The 15,997-nt window shown below is 47.5% G+C and overlaps 1 protein-coding gene across 1 annotated transcript in view; it reads left to right on the forward strand.

Annotated features, from left to right (window-relative positions):
- PIGL (phosphatidylinositol glycan anchor biosynthesis class L) overlaps positions 1-15,997 on the forward strand; it is a gene marked incomplete at both ends in the record, with an annotated part of 47,856 nt that overhangs the window by 16,910 nt on the left and 14,949 nt on the right. The gene's annotated exons all lie outside the window — the stretch shown is intronic.

Below are 15,997 nucleotides of genomic sequence, written 5' to 3' on the forward strand. Positions count from 1 at the left end.
GGCTGGGGGTGTAGCTCAGAGGTAAAATGCCCCTGGGTTCCATCCTCAGTACCGCAAAAAAAAAAAAAAAAAAAAAAAAAAAAAATAGCAGGACATGGTGGCACATGCTTGTAATCCCAGCATTTGGGAGGCTGAGACAGGAAGATCACAGTTTGAGGACAGCCTCATCTACTTAGTGAGCCCTTTGCAACTCAGTGAGACCCTGCTTTAAAATAAAGATTAAAAAAATAGGCGGCTGGGCATGGTGATACATACTTGTAATCTCAGCATTCCGGAGGCTGAGACAGGATTGTGGTTTGTGGACAGTCTCCGCTACTTTACAGCTACTTTAGTGAGAACCTTTGTGACTCTGTGAGACCCTGTTTCAAAATAAAGAATAAAAAAATAGGCCTGGGGGTGTAACTCAGAGTAGAATGCCCCTGGGGTTCCATCCCAGCACCACAAAAAATAAATAAATAAAATTACTCTCTATCATCCTTTTCTCCTTCTAACCTAGTGTCTTCCCGCACTTTGGAAACCACTGTTTTCTGGAGGGACCCCTTGCATCTACACCGCAAGGCATAAGGCGGGAGGCTTGGCTCAGTGGTAGAGCGTTTACCTAGCGTGCACAAGGCCCTGGGTTCAATCCTCATCATTACGAAGCAATGTGAGGCATAGAGAGAGTTTTCAGCCATCTGGGCTGAGCTAAAGAAGAAGCTACACGTCTCTCATTACCACCCAAAGAAGAGTCTGTAGAACTTAGCTGTGCCAAGCTACATTCTGACAACTGGGCCTGTTTAATTTCTCGGCCTCCAGGTGGGGCTGCAGTGCCCTCCTTGGGAGCAGCTGGCAGGGTGGGGACTGTCCAGCAGTCTGGGGACTGTCCAGGAGGCCGGGGCCAGAGGCATTCACAGAAGCAACAGCAGCAGCAGTGCTGGGGGTTGTGGCCTCTGGCGCTCAGTCAGGAACGGCTGCAGGCTGAGAGCCAGGCCCGGGGATGGAGGGAGCTGGAGCCCGGGGAGAATCAGCTCTGGCAGGAAGAGGGAGATTCATTCCTAAGCATTGCTGAAGTATTGGGTTTGCTCATGGTGCCGTGAGGTGTTCTGGTAGGGTAAACTCAAGATTTCTTTCTTTTTAAGGACTGAGTCATTACATCTCCCAAGTGTTCAGCCAAGACTGTCTTCATCATCTTGCCTTTCCCTCAGTAGCCTTTACATCGTTCCAGAGCGAATGCGCGACCTAACAGAGTTTTCCTGGGCACTGATCCGTGCCTTCAGCAGCCACGCAGACGTCTCCCTAGTATGACTTATCTAACCCGACTCATGCCTTTAGCCTTGGGCCGGTGTTCTTGTCTTGGGGGTGGTTTCCTGAACAATGCTCTGTGAGCCCACGACTAGTTTCCAATGATTGAGTAGAACCTGAGGAAACTCTTTTCATAAGATGGTTTCAGTTGCCCACCCCAAGCATGCTGATGTTACCACATAAACTTGAGACATAAACTTCCCATTGGACTCCTTCCCGGTGCAGATTATTATTTCTCAAATTTTTGCAACGGGATAGGTTATGAACACTCAATTTAACAACCTACCTCTTTCCTGAGTAGTTCCTATGGGCTAAGCGGTACTTACGCCAGTGGTATTTTATTTTTATTTTGAAACAGGGTCTCACTAAGTTGATGATAATCTCACTACTTCATGAGGCTGTCCTTTTACCTGCCATCCTCCTCCCTCAGCCTCCCAAGGACTAGGATTACAAGTGTACCACGCCCAGCTTTCTAAAAATTTGTGTGTGTGTGTGGTACTGAGGAAGGAACCCAGGGGCATTCGACCTCCGAGCTACATCCCCTTGCCCTATTTTTTATTCTTTATTTTGAAACACGGTCTCACTAAGTTGTGGAGGACCTAAGTAGCTGAGGCTGTCTGCGAACTGTGATCCTCTGGTCTCAACCTCCCAAATGCTGGGATTACAAGCATGCGCCACCACGCCTGTCTTCTAACAATTATTTTTAATGGGAATTATATCCCAATTGGTTTTTATGGGACAAAACGATGCTAAGAAATAATTTGTGATTTACCTGAAGTTCAGGTGTGTGTGTGTGTGTGTGTGTGTGTTCGTTCCTAGGGATTGAATCTGGAAGTATTCTCCCTCCAAACTATATCCACAGGCCTATTTTATTTTACTTTTTTTTTTTTTTTTTTTTTTTTTGGTGTGATACTACAGATTGAACCCAGGGACATTCTACATTCTACTTCTAACCTACACCCCCCAGTCCTATTTTTATTTATTTATTTATTTATTTTGGTGGCACTGGGGTTCCTGGAAGCCCTTCTACCTCCAGGCTACACTCCCAGACCTATTTTTACATTTTTTAAAATTTGGAAACAGGGTCTCCTAAGCCAGCACGCGGCTGGCTTCGAACCTGCGTGATCCTCCTGTCTCCGCCTCCCAAGCACGGGGATTACAAGCGTGCGCCACCACGCCCGGCTTATTTTTTATTTTGAAACAGGGTGTCACTAAGTTGCTGAGGGTCTCGCTAAATGTGTAAAGCTGGCCTCGAACCTGCAATCCTCCTGCCTCAGTCTCCCAAGTACAGAGATTACAGCTGGGCATGAAGGCACATACCTGTAATCCCAGTACTTGGGAGGCTGAGACAGGAGAATCCCAAGTTCAAGGCTAGCCTTTGTAATTAGTGAGACCCTGTTTCAAAATAAAGAACAAAATAGGATTGGGGGTGTAGCTCAGAAGTAGAATGCCCCTGAATTCAATCCCCGTACTACCAAAAAAAAAAAAAAGAAAGAAAGAAAAAAGAGTTTCAATACTTCCTACAGTGAGCTTGATTATTTCCACCTGCTTTTTATCCTTAGCCTGAAACAGTCTGTGATTATTAAGTTGTTCCTTACTCTCTTGCTTTACCTGTGAAATAAATTCCCAGAATTCAGACAGGATCGTTGCCAACAATCTGTTTCCTGGAACAAGCTGTCAAGATTGCACCCAGACATCTGTCATTTATAGCCTCATTGCTGAAATTTCGTCAGTAATCTCGACCTTTGCCGTATCATTTCTCATGCCCCTAACATAAGGGAGTGGAAATTTTCACTTGCCTCTGTTTGTTCTTATTTTATCATTTCAGGTTCTTAACATATTTCTTTGCTCAAGATTCTCTCATCATTCAAAAATAAATACAGTCCCCAGTACCACAAAATCCAACAAACCAAAGCTCTACTTAACCCTGCCCATCCCGTTACTGTCTTCTCTTTGTTGCTTTACAACACAATATTATCCACACTCGCCTCTCTTGCCCTCACCCTTGCTCTTTTCCCAGTGCAATAAAACCTGGCTTACACTGGGTGTGGTGGTGCACACTTGTACTCCCAGTACTTGGGAGGCTGATACAGGAAGATCACAGGTTTGAGGTTGGCCTCTGCTATTTAGTGAGGCCCTCTACAATTTAGTGAGACCCTGTTTCAAATTAAAGAATAAAAAATAGGAGCCGGATGTGGTGGCGCATGCTTGTAATCCCAACATTTGGGAGGCTGAGACAGGAGGATTGTGGTTCGCAGCCAGCCTCAGCTACTTAGTGAGGCCTTTTGCAACTCAGACTTCACTTAAGGTGCTCTGGATCTCGAGTCTGTGGTATCTCAGTCACCACTACTCCTTTACTGGGTTGTATCGCAAAGTCTCAGACCCAGGGAGTCAATGGAGGCTGCTTTAGGCTATGGGGGGTGCCAGGTTGCACGTTCTCCTATGGTGTGATATCTCTGCCACCGCCACTCCCCCACTGGGTCAAGTTCCTGGGAGTCAGTACTGGCATTTCTCTTCTGGGGCCCGCAATTTGACTCACTGTTGTTGAATACGCAGATGGAGCTGTAGTAGACTCGGTGAATTCACTGCTGCTGCCACTGCCGCTGGTGGCAATATGGCACCACTGCTACGCCCTCGGCCGTGAGGCTGGTGTATTTCTTCTCTGTTTTTGAACTACACTCTGAGTCCCTGCAGCGTGTGCTGAGCCCAGCCACTGGGAGCTTTATATGCTCCCTGCGCCAAAAAATCTGCCGAATCCCGCCGGGCTCTTCTGCAGCGGCTCACCTCGGCTCGCGGTCCAGGCTCTTCTGCAGCGGCTCACCTCGGCTCGCTGTCTGCCGCTCCTCTCTGGAGCATGGTGGGCTGTTGAGCGCATTGGTCTGTAGTCGTAGCCGTCCGGTGAGCTTGCCACTGCCGCCGGCAGTAAGGCGCTGCTGCCATGTCCTCAGCCTTGAGGCCGGCGTATCTCCTCTGTGGCTCTGAGCTCTGTTATGAGACCCCCTCCTCTCTGGGGCTGGTGATTTTTTTGTTTCTCTGGTGATGGTGTTTTCTGGCTATGAAAGGCGCTGATTTTGTGGTAATAGAGATTGGTTGTTAGCGGGGCTCTTAAGCCCCGCTTTTCTCGGTCACCATCTTCCCGGAAGCAAACTCTTCTTGAATCATTAAGAAGTTCTTTGTGATTATTGTCAATGCTATTGAATTTGAATAGTAATCCACTTCAGTCCCATCAGGTTCCACTTGTCAAGCTTAAACCCTTATTTCATAGTTCACCTCCTCGCCTGGCAGAGCTGGCTCCAGATCCCCTACCCCTGCAGCTTCTGAGTCTCTCTTGACATTTCAGGGACCCCCGCTAGTTGCTTCTGGCCAGCATTTAAACTCACCGTGGGCTCTACGCTCCCTCCTTGTGGCTAGAATCCCCCAGGAAGGGGAACGCTCTGTGCATCCGTCATCATAAAATTGGATGGTTACTGGCTACTGGCTACTGGGACAGCACAGGGACTTTTGACCTGAACTACACCCCACCCATTTTTTGTTTTTTGTTTTTTTGTTTTTGCTGGTCGGGATGGAACCCAGGGGCATTCAACCTCTGAGCTATACCCCCTGCCCTGTTTTTTATTCTTTATTTTGAAACAGGGTCTCAATAAGTTGCAGAGGGCCTCACTAAGTAGCTGAGGCTTCCCACGAACCGCAATCCTCCAGTCTCAGCCTCCTAAATACTGGGATTACAAGGATGTGCCACCACGCCCGGCTTTTATTCTTTATTTTGGAACAGGGTCTCACTGAGTTGCAAAGGGCCTCACTATGTAGCAGAGGCTCTCCGCGAACCGAGATCCTCCAGTCTCAGCATCCTAAATGGTGGAATTACAAGCATGCGCCACTACATCTGACTCCTTTTTGTTTCTTATTTTGAGACAGGCTCTAAGTTGCCCAGGCTTGCCTGGAACTTAAAATCCTCCTGTCTCAGCCCCCTAAGTACAGGGATTATAGGCAACATGACACCACACCATACCTGGCTTCCAATTAGCTGTTAAGTCCAGCAAAAAACTTTTTTTTTTTTACAGTACTGGGGGTGGAATGCAGGGGTGTGCTACCTCTGAGCTACACCCCCGGCCCTATTTTTTATTCTTTTTATTTTTTTATTTCATTTTATTTTTTGTGGTACTGGGGATAGAAGCCAGGAGCATTCAACCTCCGAGCTACATGCCCAGCCCTATTAGTCTTTATTTTGAAACAGTCTCATTGTGTTGCAAAGGGCCTCACTAAGTAGATGTGGCTGTCTGTGAACCTTATCCTCCTGTCTCAGCCTCCAGAATGCTGGGATTATAAACTTGCCCCACCACGCCTGGTTTAGCCAAGACTTTTTTAAGGATAACTGCTGGCTCTTGGCCTTTCCCATCCCCCGGGCCACTGCCTTGAGCAACTACTGTAATCCCTTCCTATTCTCCACTCTCCCAGTTCTATTCCTCAGACTAGCTCCAGGCTAATTTCCTAATGTGTCTTTGACCTGGCCACTCTCCCATTGGAATCCTCCACCACATAACTCCTTATTGAACCCCAGTTCTCTCTATAAGGTGACAGGTACCATCTGCCCCAGCTAAATGAACTTCCGGTTATCAAATTATACCCATGCCTTGAGGCCACATACCTTGAAGAGCCAAGCTGTTCTCCACCTGGAATTCCTAGCCATCCTCATCCAGCCCAACTGCATCCTCTTTCATGAAAGAGGGCCGTTTGTTTGTTTTTGGTGCCAGGGATGGAATCCAGGGCCTCACTCACACTCAGCACCATTTCTACTACTTAGCTGCACCCCAAGCCCCATGAAACTGTGACCCCTACAGTAGAACCTTCTATTTTCTTTCCCTGAACCTCCATAACAACTTGGTTGACTTTTTCTTAGGACTTTTTTTTTGTGTGTTTTGTCTTGGATTTTATTATGTGAAGCTTCTCTGGTGCTCCCGCCTACCTGCATCCCTGTCCAGTCTCACACTACACCTTGCAGCTCAGTGACACCTAAATATTAACACATCATCTCCATTGACAGCTTCCCTACAGCTGTCACATTCCTGGGGATTCCAGTGGTTGCCTAGCAACCAGGATGTCTGCTGTTTATCATGGAGCAGCAGGAGTGCAAAGGGACTCAGGGCTGGTCCTCTGCTTTTCTGTCTTGTCTTGTTTCTTTAGCTTATGATGGTGTTTTAGGTGCTTGCTAAAATTAGGAATGGACCCCTTTTCTGAGGTAACTTTAATTTGGGTTCTTTTTCTGTGCGTGTGTGTGTGTGTGTGTCTAGGAATTGAACCCAGGAGCATTCTATCTTTGGGCTACCCCCCCCCCAAGCCCTTTTTAGTTCTTATTTTGAATCAGGGTCTCTCACTAAGTTGCTGAGGATGGCCTCAAACCTGCCCAGCTGGCTGGGTTCTTTTTTGGTACTCAGGAATGGAACCCAGGCACATTCAGAGCTACACCCCCAGTCCTATATTTTTTTTTTTTTTTTTGGTGGTACTGGGGTTCCTGGAAGCCCTTCTACCTCCGGGCTACACTCCCAGACCTATTTTTGCATTTTTTTTTATTTGGAAACAGGGTCTCCTAAGCCAGCGCGCGGGGCTAGCTTCGAACCTGCGCGATCCTCCTGTCTCTGCCTCCCAAGCGCGGGGATTACAAGCGTGCACCACCACGCCCGGCCCTATATTATTTTTCTATTTTGAGTCTGGGATTCACTAAGTTGTGGAGGGCCTCCGCTAAATTGCTGAGGCTGGCTGCAAACCTGTGAGCCTCCTGTGTCAGCCCAGCTAGGAGTTCTTTTTAAATAAAGACTGAAGCAGCCGGGCGTGGTGGTGCAGGCTTGTAATTCCCGTGCTTGGGAGGCTGAGACAGGAGGATCACACAGGTTCGAAGCCAGCCTCAGCTACTTAGTGAGGCTCTCAGCAACTTAGTGAGACCCTGTTTCCAAATAAAATATAAAATAGGTCTGGGAGTATAGCCCGGAGGTTGAAAGCCCCTGGGTTCCATCCACCACCAAAAAAAAAAAAAAAAAATAGATCTGGGAGTGTAGCCCAGAAGTAGAAGGGTTTCCAGGAACCCCAGTACCACCAAAAGAAAAAAAAAAAAAAAATGAAGCAGAAATTTCAAGCACCACAAGATTTAGAGACTAGTCCTTCTCTAGTCAGCGTAATATAATACCACCTTCTGCTTAGGAGATTTTTTTTCCTTCTCTTTCAAATACACCAGAGTGGAAACCCACTCTGGAAAGGGAGGAGAGAGGAAGAAGGGTTTGGACACCAGCATCTGCCTTTTAAACCACACTTTTGGGAGCTGGTCAAGGCCAGCAGAACTCTGTGAGCCTCTTTGAAATGAGTTCAGTATAGATTCTTTTCTGATTTCTCTTATTTGTACTGTGGATTCAGCCCAGGGGCTTTCTACCTCTGAGCTACACCCCCAGGCCTTTTTGTTTTTTATTTGGAAACAGGGTCTTGTTAAATTGCTGAGGCTAGCCTAGAACCTGCAATCCTCCTGTCTCATTCACCCAAGTACGGGGGTTACAGGCATGTGCCACCACACCCAGCTACATTGGCATTTTTTGAAGAAAAATTCTCATAAAAACTTTGCAGAAGCCAGGCGTGGTGGCACACACTTGTAATCCCAGTGCTTGGCAGGCTAAGACTAGAGGATTGCAAGTTCAAAGCCAGCCTCAGCAATTTAGCAAGGCTCCCAGCAACCTGGTGAGCCGTTTCCAAATAAGAAATAAAATCTGCTGGGGGCGTAGCTTGGAGGTAGAATGCCTCTAGGCTTAATTCCCAGTACCACACAAAAAAAAGAGAGAGAAAAGAAAAAACTTTGCAAGCTTAGTTGCAGTAATACGACGTGCATCTTACGTGCATCTTTCTGAGAAAGATGAGCAAACAGCTAACCGATTCTGACACAGTACCTAACATACATGATTAGTTAATCTCTTATATCCTATAAGAAAGAAAAGTCCAGCTTATGTTTGGGTTTGGGGGCTTGAAGCCTCATGTGGACAAGGTCTCAGGACTTTTTTTTTATCTAACTTTATTTTATTGTTGGTATTGGAAATGAACCTAGGGGCTTTCTGGCTATAACCCCAGCCCTTTCTGTTGGTTTGTTTTTTGTTTTGTTTTTTGTTTTTTGTTTTTGTGGGTCTGGGGATGGAACCTAGAGGCATTTGACCTCCGAGCTATACCCCCTGCCCTATTTTTTATTCTTTATTTTGAAACAGGGTCTCGCTGAGTTGCGGAGGGCCTCACTAAGTAGCTGAGGCTGTCCGCGAACTGCGATCCTCCAGTCTCAGCCTCCCGAATGCTGGAATTACAAGAGTGCGCCACCACGCCCAGCTTGTTGGTTTGTTTTTGTTTTGAAGCAGGGTCTTGCTAGGATGCCGAGAGTCTTGCTAAGTAGTGGAGGCTGGTCGCCAACCTGCAATCCTCCTGTCTCAGCCTGCCTAGTACTGGGAAGACAGGTGCGTGCCACGCCCAGCTCTTAGGATAGTTAGTCTGTGTCTGGGCTACTAAACTGCTTGTGGATACCGCCCTTACCAGGACAGACTACATAAAAATGGACTGCTTTGTATACCCTCTTTCATTCCTCTTTATCTCAGGTTGTCTTTTCCCCTGCTCGTTTTCACCCCTGTTCTTTCCCTCTTTGTTTTTGTCTCAAACTCTTCGTCAGCTATGGAGGGGCACTTCCAAAAGTTGCAGGACCCTCTTTTAGAATGTCCAATTCCTCTGCACCCCCCGGTTTCCCTGCGCTCCGGCAGTGGCACCCCAGTCCTCTCAGGACTGGGAGAGAGGCCCGGGTACCTGGGAGGCTGAGAAAGGAGGATCACAGGTCCAAGGACAGCCTGAGCAAGTCGTGAGACTTTCATCAACCTAGCAGGACCCTGCTTTTTCCAAATAAGAAATAAAATTGGAGTGGGGCATGATGGTGCACGCTTGTAATACTTGGGAAGCTAAGACAGAAGGATCACAGGTCCGTGGCCAGCCTCAGCTACTTAGTGAGGCCCTCTGCAGCTTAGTGAGACCCTGTTTCAAAATAAAGAATAAAAACTAGGGCCAGGGGTGTAGCTCAGAGGTAGAATGACCCTGGGTTCCATCCCCAGTTCCTCAAAAAATTAATTAATTAATTAAATTTAAAATAAAGAATAAAATATAGGGCTGGGGGGTGTAGCTTGGAAATAGAATGTTTCTGGGTTCCATCCCCAGTACGGGGGGGGGGGGGGGGGGATAGAAGAAAGAAAATCCAGCTGGGTGTATAGCCTGGAGGTAAAAGGCCCCTGGGTTCCAGCCCCAGTACCACAAAAATAAATAAAAATAAATAAGTTGGGCATGGTGGCGCATGCTTGTAATCCCAGCATTTGGGAGGCTGAGACAGGAGGATTGCAGATTCGCGGCCAGCCTCAGCTACTTAGTGAAGCTCTCTGCAACTCAGTGAGACTCTGTTTCAAAATAAAGAAGAAGCCAGCCCAGGCGTGGTGGCGCGCACTTGTGATCCCAGCATTTGAGAGACTGAGACAGGAGAGTCGCAGGTTTGCGCCCAGCCTCAGCTACTCGGTGAAGCCCTCTGCAACTTAGTGAGACCCTGTTTCCAAATAAAGAATGAAAATAGGGCTGGGGGTAGAGCTTGGAGGTAAAATGCCCCTGGATTCCATTCCCAGTTCCACAAAAATATAAAAAAAATAAAAACGAAAGAATAAAACGTAGGGCTGGAGATATCATACTCAGAAGTAAAATGCCCCTGGGTTCTATCCCCAGTACTGCAAAAATAAAATCAAGCTGGGAGTGTAGCTTGGAAGTAGAATGCCCTGGAGTTCAGTCCCTAGTACTACCAAAAAAAAAAAAAAAAAAAAAAGTCTAGGAGGCAGTCACTGTCTCCCAGAGCTGACCCTTGGTGGGGAGGGGCAGTAGTCGCCTCCCCGGAACTGCAGGGCCCCAGGTAGCTACCAGTGCTCTGGCCTGCCTTGGTGTTAACATTGAACCCTACTGACCTTTGTCCCCTCTGGATGACAAAGGAAGTAATCTAGTTTGGAAACGTAAGGGAGGTGATGGAGGAAGGGCAGCCCAGAGGCTGAACTAGCCACAAGACCAAACAAGGGCGTGTGTGCCGCCTCCGCCTCAGTCTGTATTAAAGTTCAGAGTGCAGCCTGCAAAAGTGGGACTGGGTTTTCAGAGCGATAAGCTGTTACCCAACACTGGCAGAATTCCAGCCCCAGACTGTGTCTGTGCGCAGGCCCAAGGCCCTGGGCTCGCTGAGGGAAGGGGGCGTCTCTTGCCTGAGCCTGATTTCCAAAGGGACCCAGCTCCTCCAGGTTTTCCCAGAGCAGTCCCATGACCCTGCTGTAGAGAAGACCAGCCAGGGTGAGTCAGAATGTGTAGGAAAGGTCAGAGTTTGAGGATATTTTTCCAGTAGGAAAACAAACGTTATTTTTATGAACTCTCAGGCTGAGAGGCCTGTCCTGTTTACTGAACACTGAGGTCTAGGGCAGGGCGGGATTTGGGGCATTTTCCAACCCTATTAACCCTGTATTTGCTAAATCCACCCTGGGGAAGATCTTGTCAGGCTCGTAGGTGTCACACCGAAGGCCTGATAAGAATCAGCTTTCTCAACTTAGCAAGATACTGTCTCCAAATATAAAATATGGTTAGGGGTCTAGCTCGGAGGTAGAATGCCCCTGGGTTCAATCTCCTTCATCAAAATAAATAAATGAATATCATTGCCGGGCGTGGTGGCGCACGCTTGTAATCAGTCCCAGCATTCGGGAGGCTGAGACCTGGAGGATCACGGTTTGCGGACAGCCTCAGCTACTTAAGTGAGGTCCTCTGCAACTCAGTGAGACCTGTTTTCAAAATAAAGAATAAGCCGGGCGTGGTGGCGCACGCTTGTAATCCCCGCGCTTGGGAGGCAGAGACAGGAGGATCGCGCAGGTTCGAAGCCAGCCGCGCTAGAGTAAGAGACCCTGTTTCAAAAATATAAAATAGGTCTGGGAGTGTAGCCCGGAGGTAGAAGGGCTTCCAGGAACCCCAGTACCACCAAATAAAATAAAATAAAACAAAATAAAGAATAAAAAATAGGGCAGGGGGTGTAGCTCGGAGGTCGAATGCCCCTGGGTTCCATCCTCAGACCCGCCCAAAAAAAAAATGAATATCATCACCAAAATAAAAAAAAGAATCAGCTTTCTCAGTCTTCAGAGTTAGACACGCGGCCCCATGTCCACTCTGGCCCACGGGCACATCACTGGCCAGCCCCGCTGCCACCCCTGCGCTTCCCTGCCCCTCTCCCCTTTCCTAGGCCGGCTCTTTCTCATCCGACAGTAACCCAACCCTCACCCCCTGCCCCAAGCTTCCTGAAGGGAGGGAGGAAGGGACCGTCCTGTTTGGTACTCTGTGTGCTTAGTCTGGGTCATTTCGTTGTTGTGATTATTGTATGTTTGTTGCCGCACTGAGGAGTGAACCCAGGGGCATTCTACCTCTGAGCCCTTTTTATTTTGAGACAGGATCTCACTGAGTTACCCTTCCTGTCTCAGTCCCCCAGTCCTGGGATCACAGACACTGGTTTTGTTCTCTCCAAGCTTGTCCTAGTATCTTAAGTCACTGGAACCGTCTATTCTTCCGTCTCAGCCTCGATAGTACTGAGTTTACGGGTGTGCGCCACTACGCCTGGCTTATTCTTATATTTTAAGACAGAATCTCACTAGATTGCAGAGGGCCTCACTAAGTTGCTGAGGCTGGCCTCAAACCTTCAATCCTCCTGTCTCAACCTCTCAAGTACTGGAATTGCAGGTGTGTGTCACTTCACCATGCTTCAGAATTCACTGTCTTTACATGTATTTCGATTTCTCTTTCCTGTGAGTCTCACTTTTTAAGAGAAAACAGGTGCAAATTCAAGTTTAGGGGACTGGCTGGGCCTGGGGGTATATGCTCATCATCCCAGTACTTGAGAGGCTGAGACTGGAGGACCGAAGGTTCAAGGCCACTCTCAAGCATTTAATGAGATCCTCGGCAACCTATTGAGACTTGGTTCAAAACAAGAAATATGCCAAGTGTAATGGCCCATGCCTATAATCCCAGTTCTTGGGAGACTGAGACAAGAGGATCCTGTGGGAACTGTCTGCCAGAAGAAACCAACCAAGAACAAAGGGACCCGGGAAAGGTGTGAAAGAAAGAGGAATGCCCCTGAACATTCCCTACTCTGAGGTGACCCGGTCACTAGCCCACCAGCCAGCCGGCATACACAGTTACTCTTATATGCCCTCCTTGCCCCATAAAAAGCCTCTAATCTGTAAGAAAGGGGGCTCCTGCCTCTCATGGACGCTTTCCCAGTCAGTCCCCCTCCCAGGCTTTAGCCAAATAATGCCTGTTCTTGTTTGTGAACCACGCGGTTCCTTTATCCCCTTACGCCCTGACAGATCTCAAGTTTGAGGACAGCCTCAGCCAGTAGACTCATCAACCTAACAAAACCCTGTTTCAAAATAAAAATAAAAGGCGTGGTGGCACATGCTTGTAATCCCAGCATTTGGGAGGCTGAGACCGGAGGATCGAGGTTCGCAGACAGCCTCAGCTACTTAGTGAGGCCCTTTGTGACTCAGTGAGACCCCGTTTCAAAATAATAAAATAGTAGGTCTAGGGGTGTAGCTTGGAGGTAGAATGCCCCTGGCTTCCATCCCCATTACAGCAAAATAAATAAGTAAATAAAAATAAAATAGGGCTGAGGGTATAGCTTGGAGGCAGAATGCCCCTGGGTTCAATCCTTAGCGCCACAAAAAAAAGGGGGGGAAACTGGGGCTAACTCTGAGGTATCACACCCCTGAGTTCAATTCCCAGTACCAAAAATAAAAAAGCTTAGTGAGCTATGTTGAGGGTGGTCCTGTTGTATATTAACATTCCTTGGGTGTTTTTCTGCTTTCTTTGCTTTTCTCTGAACAGGCCCCCAAACCTCTGTGTTATCTTTAACATTTTTCATAAGCCACAGTTCAGGAAGTTAGAGAAGTTTCTCCCTGGTGGTAAAGCAATAGAACTGCTGACCTCTTTCCTCTAATTGCAGCCTCTGACTTTGGCCTGTAGGCCTCTCTATCTTTTTAAGATAACTTTCTAGAAGAATAGGGTCAAAGGGCACACAGAATCACATTCTGCCAAAGGGCAAACATAATTGTTTATGGCTAAATTGCCTTTTTTTTTTCTCTGTGTGACTGTGTACTGAGAATTGAACCCAGGGGCATTCTACTTCCAAACTATATCCTCTGCCTATTTATTTGTTTGTTTGTTTATTTATTTACCTGTATATATTTATTTATTTATTGTGGTACTGGGGATTGAACCCAGGGGCATTCTACCTCTGAGCTACACCCCCAGCCTTATTTTTTATTCTTTTTTATTTTTCTTTTCGCAATGCTAGGGATGGAACCCAGGGGCATTCTACCTCCGATCCACATCCCCAGCCCTATTTTTTATTCTTTATTTTGAAACAGGGTCTCACTGAGTTGCATAGGGACTCACTAAGTAGCGGAGGTTGTCTGAGAACCACGATCCTCCAGTCTCATCCTCCCAAGTACTGGGATGACAAGTGTGCGCCCCCATACCCAGCTCCCCAGCCTATTTTATTTTATTATTTAGAAACAGGGGCAAGCCGGATGTGGTGGCGCATGCTTGTAATCTCAGCATTTGGGAGGCTGAGACAGGAGGATGGTGGTTCAAGGACAGCCTCAGCTACTTAGTGAGGCCCTTTGTGACTCAGTGAGACCCTGTTTCAAATTAAGAATAAAAAAAGTGCTGGGGGTGTGGCTAGGAGGTAGAATGCCCCTGGGTTCAACACCCAGTTCGGACCAAAAAAAAAAATTAAAAGGGCTAGGGGTGTAATATCTCAGAATAGAATGCCCCTGGGGTCAATCCCCAGTAACCACAAAAGAAAGAGTTTTGTTTTGTTTTTTTTAAGTTCTGCCTCTGTTCCTCAGTTGTCCTTTGGCTGTCATCAGGATACACCACCTGATAGATCTGAGATATAAACACTCCAGTGCCTGCAATCCCAGTACTTGGGAGGCTGAGATGGGATAGCAGGTTTGAGACCACTTCAGCAAGGAGTGAGCCTATCAACAACCAAGGGGGACCTTTTCAAAAGAAAAAGGGCTGGAGGTATAGCTCCTGGCTTCAGTCCCCAGTACCAAACAAACCAAAGAGGTACAAGGAATGGCCTTGGAGACCATTCTGAGCTTAGCTAGCTTTGGTCATTTTGTTCTTTCTAAGCTGAGAGGGCTGGGTGGGGCAAGATTGCGTCTGTCCTCTGGGATTCTCATGAGGGGCACAGCCAGTAAGGACTTGGCAACTGTCTGATGCCAGCACCAGGCGCCCTGGTCCTTGTCCTGCGCTGTCTGGCGCCCACTTGGCCCAGAGTCCTCACCCGCCCTTTACTTGGACCACGCCTGGCCCAGAGCTTGGCTGCAGCTCTCCATTGCCCTCTGTCGGGCACAGCCGCTGCAATGTACCTTCTGACAGAGCTACCCAGGCACACCAGCACTGGAGAGATTTTCCTATTCTTTCACTAAAATTGCTACAAAAGCCTTGGAGGGAGCCAGGCGTGGTGGCACACGCTAGTATTCCCAGCATTTCGGAGGCTGAAACAGGAGAATCGTGGTTCATAGCCAGCCTCCGCTACTGAGTGAGGCCCTTTGCAACTCGGTGAGACCCTGTTTCCAAATAAAGAATAAAAAAATAGGGCTGGGGTGTAGCTTGGAGGTAAAATGTCCCAGGGTTCCATCTTCAGTACTGAAAAAAAAAAAAAAAAAAAAAAAAGCTATGGAGAGGCCAGGTATGTGTGTAGGGGGATAACACCTGTAGTCAGTCCCAGGTACTTGGGAGGCTGAGGCAGGATGATTGGTTGGGCCCCGAGTTCAATCAGCCTGGGCAAAACTTCATCTCAAAGAAAAAAAAAAGAAAGAAAAATATGCCACACATTGTTGGTACATGCTTGTAATCCCAGTACTTGGGAAGCTAAAACAGAAGGATCACAGGTTCAAGGATAGACTCAACAATGTAGCAAGACTGGCCAGGCGTGGTGGCACACACTTGTAATCCTGGAGCTTGGGAGGCTGAGACAGGAGGATCAAGCAGGTTCTAAGCTGGCTTAAGAGACCCTGTTTCCAAATAAAATATAAAATAGGGCTGGGAGTGTAGCCCTGAGGTAGAAGGCCCCTGGGTTCCATCCTCAGTACCAAAAAAAAAAAAAAAAGAAAGAAAGAAACCAATGTAGCAAGACTATTTCAAAACAAAAAATAAGCCAGGCGTGGTGGCCCACACTTGTAACCCCAGCATTTGGGAGGCTGAGACAGGAGGATAGGGGTTCAAGGACAGCCTCAGCTACTAAGTGAGGCCCTTTGTAACTCAATGAGACCCTGTTTCAAAATAAAAAGTAGGGCTGGAGGTATAGCTCAGAGGTAGAATGCCCCTGGGTTCCATCCCCAGTACTGCAAATAAAAATAAAAATAATTAAGGGCTGGAGATGTGGTTTGGAGGTAGAATGCCCCTTGGGTTCAATCCCTAGTACCACCAAATAAGAGGTTTGGGGTATAGCTCAGAGGTACAATGCCCCTGGGTTCAATCCCTCTAAATTAAAGGGGAAAAAAATTACCTGGGCACAGAGACATACACCGGTAATCTCAGTATTTGAAGGGCTGAGACAGGAATATTGCAGTTTGAGGCCAGCCTCAGCAATGTAGTG

Source organism: Muscardinus avellanarius, assembly GCF_963383645.1.
Source record: "Muscardinus avellanarius genome assembly, chromosome: 16".
NCBI lineage: Eukaryota > Metazoa > Chordata > Mammalia > Rodentia > Gliridae > Muscardinus > Muscardinus avellanarius.